This window comes from Apium graveolens, chromosome 5, assembly GCF_009905375.1.
Source record: "Apium graveolens cultivar Ventura chromosome 5, ASM990537v1, whole genome shotgun sequence".
NCBI classification, from domain to species: Eukaryota; Viridiplantae; Streptophyta; class Magnoliopsida; order Apiales; family Apiaceae; genus Apium; species Apium graveolens.
Window position 1 is genome coordinate 181966722 of NC_133651.1, and position 7978 is coordinate 181974699.

The 7978-nt window shown below is 36.3% G+C and overlaps 1 non-coding gene across 1 annotated transcript; it reads left to right on the forward strand.

Moving 5' to 3' along the window:
- The first annotated feature begins 1244 nt into the window (after nt 1–1244).
- On the forward strand, nt 1245–1351 carry LOC141662426 (small nucleolar RNA R71). The gene has a single exon (XR_012550543.1). It is a non-coding gene; the product is annotated as a small nucleolar RNA R71 (small nucleolar RNA).
- The last annotated feature ends 6627 nt before the right edge of the window (nt 1352–7978 follow it).

Sequence of the window (7978 nt, forward strand, 5' to 3'; positions counted from 1 at the left end):
GATTAATTATATTTATTCTACATCGTGAGTGATACTTCTCAACATATCGCGACTATCCGGATAATATGAATTCAGTGCTTAGAATACCAAGAACCTGTCAGTGACTAGTTACCGTACAATGAATTTCTTCTACCCTTATAATATCCCGAATAAATACAAGGCATGAATCTCGTGTCAGGCCTATCAAATTTAATCATATGATTTCTTATTCATAATGCAAAGTTCATATTAATGCAAATTAGAAACTCCTTTCTAATTTCATACACTCTGGCCAGAGTTTCTAGAACTCGCATACTAAGAATAACATAGGATATTCTCTTCCTATACTGGAAGGGGTAGATCCTCTATTGACGTTAACTATCTCTATACACAAATCCCTATGCCCAGAATAGACCTAATGGATGTCCTTGAGACTAAGGACTAAACCAAAGCACAGTTCATTATATATAAGATACCTTTAACGATCTCAAGTCTAAGGACACTTGTACAACTATCACTCAGTGAATAACTATTGACACGTGAGTAATCTTCGTTAGTTGTTCAACTTATCGAGTCATGTTCAGTGAACTTATTCCCTAATAAGCACCTACATACTAGCTATAGTGTCACCACACAAATGCCTATGAGAACAGACATCCTCCTGAAGGAAGCAAGCATAGTATGTACCAATCTTTGCGGATCCACTAACATCCGATTAGTTATCCTACGATCAGGAACTGTTTAAGTCCAGAGTTGTCGTCTTCTAGATCTCACTATTATAATCTCATTATAATTCTAGAAGCTTTACTCTAAACTATGGAACATCTTATTTAATACACTTTAAATAGTTGTCAGGATAATAAGTATCTGGAACTGGTTGCTGCGATCTCTGAAAGTTGCTCACAAACTGGGCTGATTTACTAGATATAGTGCATTGCTCCGTCGCATGCGAACCTGCACAAAGCTCATAAACACTCCTTCTCTGATGAACTCCATAGTTAGCCAGCGAATCGATCTTCATAGATAACGCCTTTAGTTGAGCAGTGACAGCCGTAGCTGTATCCCCTTCAATAACTCCTGCTACGTTGCCCTATGATAATCTCTGGGTTGGATACTGATATTCATTAGCAGCCATCAGTTCAATTAGATCATAAGCTTCCTTATAGCTCTTTGCCCATAATGCTCCACCTGATGCTGCATCGAGCATGGGTCTTGAATGTGCTCCCAAACCGTTATAAAAGCAATTCATGATCATCCAATCAGGCATTTTATGATGAGGACACTTCCTAAGCATCTCCTTGTATCACTCACAAGCTTCACATAGAGATTTTCCCGATTGCTGCGCAAATTGAGTAAGAGCATTTCTGATTGCAGCTATCTTTTCCATAAGGAAGAATTTAGTAAGAAACTTTTGAGCAAGATCTTCCCAAGTAGTAATCGAACCAGCTGGTAGAGAGTGTAACCAGCTCTTAGCCTTATCCCTCAGAGAGAATGGGAATAGTCTCAGCTTCACAGCATCTTCAGAAACACCGTTGAACTTGAAGGTGTCGCAGATCTCAATGAAATCCCTAATGTGCATATTGGGATCTTCCGTTGGAGAACCCCCAAACTGGATTGAATTCTGCACCCATTGAATTATGCCTGGCTTGATCTCAAAGGTATTAGTTGTGATAGCTGGCCTGATAATGCTAGATTGAATGTCATTGACCTTGGGTTGAGAAAAATCCATCAAGGATTTCGTTCGTGCTGTTGGATCTCCCATTATTATGAGTACCTGAAACACAACAAGTAAACCGTGAAAGTAAAAAAAATCCGAGTCAGTGAACTTTAACGACCACTGATAACAAGCACATAAACTAAAAATTAACACCGAATCCCCGGCAGCGACGCCAAAAACTTGTTAGGACGTTAACACGCGCTAATAATACACGCAAGTATACGCGTTCGTAAGTAGTATAATATATAAATCAGATTCGTTCCCACAGAGACTGGTTTAGGTTAAGTTCAATTTATGCACCTATACAATAATGTATGGTTTTCGCTTAATGCTAAGACAAATAACAAATTGGATTTTGATTAAACTAAGAGATTATACTAAATAACATTAACTAAGAAAATTGAGGTTGAATTACTATATATGACAAACATGGGATTCTAACTTCATTAAATACTTCATTCGGTAGTCTTTTTGTTCTTAACCTTAGCATGTAATGGTGATGACACTAATCAGACAACACGAAACTAGTAAACACCAACTTTCGTTGTACGAATACCCTACTACCAAGCATCCACAAAAGAGATAGAAGCTGAATAGACACCAATTATGTTGAGACCCTATATATCTATAGAATTTGACAACATAAAGGTTTAATGCGCAAGTTATCTATCATGATTACATAGGGAAAGTAAGATGGTTAAAATTACCTACGAATCATGCATAATAAAAACATGAACCTATGCTAGAATGGCAAGTTCTAAACCTCTATATTCACTGTCGCTTCAATAGAGATTAACACACTATCTTACATGTTAGCTACGCACATAAGACGAATAAGCACAACCAATACTAGGATATCAATCAATCACCACACACCAAGATATTGAAACAAATTAACTACAGAAATCCATAAGTAAATCCGTTAGAATCCCACGATAACGATTAGTTCATAATCGAACTCATCGTCACCATGGGTTCCAATGAAAGCATGATAATCAATATAAGAGTGCTAAGGTTCAAGAACAACTCGAAAACGAGCATCCAAGTATCAACTATATTAAAGAAAACAAGAGTCTTCTTCTTCGTAGCCTTCTCGTGCTCTCTAGGTCTTCTTCTTGCTCTCCCAGGTCTTCTTCTTCTTAAAAACGTCTTTTTATGGGTATATATAGGCTCCAGGATGACCAGGACTCTCAAAATCTTCAATTTCGACTAAAATCAGGATTCTGGGGCAGAAATCGGGCGCGGCTACGCAGCTTCGGGCGCGGCCGCGCTGAAATGGTGATTTCAGCGGGGCGCGGCCGCGCTGACATTCTGGAATTTTTCTGACAATTCTTCTTTTGGCCATAACTTGAGTTCTGCTCGTCAGAATTAGGCGATTCAACTGCTCACGTAAAGCTAAGAATATTATCTACAACTTGAGAATAGCCTAGGCTTCCAATTCTGATCTTTTTTCAGCATATTTCCTTCAAAAGCTCCTTTCTTCCTTTAATTGATGCCTGAAATGCAATAACACAAAAACACATCAAAAATACCCACAACTTGTGTCCAAAACATCAACTTAAGCCTGAAATGAAGCATTCCAAGTAGATATAAAATCCGTTTATCAGAGAAGAATAGATTCAACAGAAATTTGGACCAATTCAGAAATCAGACAAAATCTTTAATCATCACTCTAAAGTCAAGCAGATTTCTGTAAATGAGATGAGTTTGAATTATCTAAAAAAAGGTCAAAATTCTTGCATCAAATCTCCAAAGGTAAATCTGGTCATGAAGCCTAAAAGAAACTACTTAAAGTTTTCAGGCAAAAATCCTATGGATATTGTGTATGAGACACCTAGGCCAGATGAGAAGAAGCTGTTGGCTAGGTCAATTGCATTTTTCAAGGATCCAGTTGATTCGGTACTTAAAAGAAGAATTGCAAAGATCTACAGAAATGGTAAGGAAATCTGTGTGGTGGCTGAACACCCTCAGTTTGTAGAATCTAAAAAGGAAGAGAAGGAAAGAATCAGGCTAGAAAAGAAGCAAGCTGCCTTAGATGCTAAGAAGCTCAAACAAAAGAAGGAGCAAGCTGCTATATTGGCCAAACTTCAAGCTGTAAAGACTACAACTGAAATTGCTACACAACCATCTGTGATTGCTGAACCTCAAGATCAAAAAATGCATCGGGAACCACAACAGAAAAGAAGATTCAGATACAAGCTCCCCTCCAAAAGAAAATTGGACTTCAGTGATAAGGAAATGGAAAATTACATTCCTAAAAAGTCTACAACTTCAACTCAGACATCAAAACCCTCAATGGTATTTGAAGAATTCAAGGTGGTGGATCCAACTAGGAATATTCATGGTGAGCCCATAATTCCAAAGGATGAGCCAGTAGAATGGAATAGTTTTCCAATTCCTGAACTAAACTTTCCTATCTTCAACAAGCCAAAGAAAACAAAGTCTAGAGCAATCAAGAAAGTGAAGCCTGTGACTCTTAGATCCAAGACCCTAACCAAATCTCAACCCAAAGTCAACAAGGAAGATATCTTATACATCTGTGATATCAAGGAGTTCTCTAAAATAAACCTCTACTTGGAAGAATTGGAAGAAGTAAGAGGGATTGATGCTTACAGACATCTTCCTGAAAGGCTAGAGTTCAAGTACAAGGGAGGGAAAGAGAAAAAATGGCCACTTCATAGGATTCTTCAAGAAATCCAATCTGTATTGATAAAGGTCTATTCATCCTTCAAGAAGAACTTTGGATTTCATGTGACTGCAAGGAGAATAGTCCTAAAGAAAATAGAGGAGCTAAGGAGTAATAGAGCCAAATATGCACTTCCAAAAACTCTTTCTATTCCCTTCACGGGAAAGAGAGTGCATTTGAGGCCTTATTGGCTGATGAATTCATGGATGCTAAGGGAGTTAGAAGATTATTCAGAGTGGATGACCAACTGAGCATCTCTAGCAATGAGACTTTTTTGGAAATACAAGAAATGTTGGATTTATCTGAAGCTGATGAACTTGAATTCCAAAGACAACTCCAAAATAAGATATAAGAGAACAACAGGAGGCTTGGGAAGAAATCCATACAATCAAGGAAATAGATTTATCTGCTCAGACTAGAGGAGCACCTTGATAATGATTGTGAGCAACTCTTTGTACACTTTGCTTTGTTCAATTTTCAGTAAATTTTGTAGCACTTATCGGTTTTATCTACTATTATTCAATCTGTGTTTTTAGGCTGTTTTGTTATCATCAAGTTTCTCTTAATTTATGGCTACAATTCCAGTAGACATAAATTGGGGGAGATTGTTAGGAATATGTTGTGAACTTGATGATAAGTTAAACAAATCACCTTAGTAGATTTAACTTAGTGAATTTTGTAGCACTCGATGGATGATCTAATATAGTCCTGACGGATAAACCTTACAGTCTCGACGGATGACTGATTAACATCCATCGAGTGAGTAGCTTATGTAATAATAAAAATTGTAGCACATTTCTGCAAACAACTTTGTGTAGATTCTGTAGGAGTATATGAGTCATGTTGACTAGTGGATATGCAAAATAGGTTGATTAATTGTAAATATGAGATGTCTTGTAATTTTGTATATAAGTGAAATGGAGTCAAGTGACAAATAGCTACCCGACGGATGATTAACAAAGCTACCCGATGGATGATCAACAAAGCTTCCCGATGGACGACAAAGATGTACCCGATAGATGATCAAATTCAAATATCTGTTGACAGTGATAACACAGTCACATGTGATGGGTTTTTGCAAAAGGAATATGGCATCCTTTTAAGCAGGAATTTGAGAACAAAGAAGCATTACCATTTCCATGCAATTGTGAAGATATTCAAAGATGCTGGAATAGATTAGTGAAGTAGCATGAAGTTAGACTAGATATGTTTTGTTTTATTATCTTGTCTTATTATCATGTAAACTTGGTGATATATAAACCAAGTGTAGCAAGTAGAACAACCATAAAAACTAAGCAGATACATTTTCAGAGAAACTTATCAAGCTATATCCTGTAAGCATTTCTCTCTAGTTTAGTTGTTCAAACTTGTAAAGCAGCTGTGAGCCATTTTAAGCTACACAGAGTTCTCAAACTGACATATATATATATATATATATCTGGTGCATACATCCAAATCTACCAGAAAGTTTTAAAGCTTGTTTTTTATTACTTAGTGTTTTGATTTAAATTATCTTTCTATTCTGCACCTTAGCAAAATCAAACATTGTTGTATATATTAAGTTAGAACTGTTTTTATAATCTTAAAGTATTGTTAGGGAAAACATAAGTCAAAATTCAAGTGAGTAGCAGAAAGCCTGATTCTGGTAAAAAGAAGTTTGAGCCTGTTGATTATAAACATAAATACTTTGAGTTGCTCAAACAAAAGGGAAGTGCTTTCATAACTCAGGAGAATGACTGGGCTGCAGATGGATTGGATGAAGATGGAGAAATCAACTAAGTCAATGTAGCCCTAATGGACAAGTCAGATGAAACAGAGACAAGTTCATCAAAAAATCAGGAAATCACAAATGTAAGAACCCTGATTTTTGTAATATTTTAAAACTTCAGTAAATAATAACTAGAACTAATTATATAGTACGTATGGAGTTCATCACAAATATGAATAGTGGAATTTTGGAAATCCGAGCTCATATTCTTGTTTATCGAGGAAAATAAGTGAATGTAAAAGCCGTCGGAATTCGAAGATTCACGATTATACTACGTGTTTTCGTATAAGGAAGGAATGGCGTAGAACCGGGAATACTACGTGAAATAAATATTATATCAAGGTGTTTTTATGATAAAGAGAAAGGAATAGAGTTGGTTAAAGGATTATAAGCGATAAAAGAATTCACTACGAAATGAAATGTTATGCGAGTAAACTATCAGAATGGAACGACAATCGCGTGTACGATAAATAATCGAATGATAAATTAATTCCATGCAAGTTGGCCATGCAAAACCAAGCTAACTAGTAGTTGGGAGATGTAACTAGGGAATTAGAATCTAACTAGAATAGTTAGTGGAATAGTAAGTGAATAGTAAGTGAATAGTAAATGGAAGACAAGGAAGTACAAGGCCGTACCTCCTCATTTCTACTCATCTAAATTGTCAACCAAGCCTTTTTTTTGCTGATTATTATGCCCATATACACACTATCAAGCACATCTTATACACTCCCACACTTAACAAAAAAAATCAAGCCAAACCCCCCATCCCTCTCTTGCTCTCGGCTGCTTCATGCAGAAAAGAGGAAGAATCCTCTTTTTCACTTCACTTATCCATCCTTCCCTCTATTAAAAATTCTATAAAAATTCACAAAGCTTCCTTACATACTAGTAAAGGTATGTCTATGATTTCATGGCCAAATTCTTAATGGTTTGTGAGAAACAAATTCTTGAAGTTCAAGAACTTTATGGACTATTTTGACTAACATGGTTTTTTGGTTTTGTTTCTTAAGGATCTAGCCCTTCGAAGTGTTTTTCAAGCAAACAAAGCCCTAATCATCTTAGTACTAACCCTACTAGTGCTCAAGAAGGTATAACTTCCAACTCTTTAAAGTTTTAAGGGTGGGTTTAAGAGTTATTTATGATGTAGTGTCAAGATCCAAAAGTTTGTGTATATGTGAGGTTGTTTTGCTCATATTCTTGCTAAGTACTTGAGTTTTTGAGTTGTGATGCTTGTATGTGATGCTAGATAAAGTATATAAGGTGTATGTGGGTGGATCTTGAGAAGTAAAAAGTGTTGTGTTGGTCGTAAGTAGTGATTGTGTCTAGAACAAGTAGTAGAAATGGAATGTGGAGCCTATTACACTTGGTCTTCCTTCTGCAGTGTATTCGGCCATGTAAATATTTGAAAATTGTGAGTCACTAGCCATGAATGGGTAGATCTTGATTTGTAGTTTCTGTACATGTATGGATCGTCGCGAGGGGATTTACAGTTTACGAGTTATGACCGTTTTAGTGTAGAGCGTTCATACGAAAAGCCAACTGCACATAAGGCCATTTGCAAGATGATTTTGAAAGGCTAAAAAATGATTTCAGAATCTTGGAAAAATCATGATAATTAAATAATGCAGTAAGGAAGACTGTCCAATTATAATTTTAAGAAAATATTAATTTTTCGATTTTATAAAAATGTTTTAGTGAAGCGAATCGATAATCGCGTACTAACTAAGATCGTTGGTTATTGATTTTAGATCGCCAACAAAAGCCCCGAGAGCATACCACTCCTAGCACTTGAGGCAAGTTTACGAAACCCTATCACAAATTATCC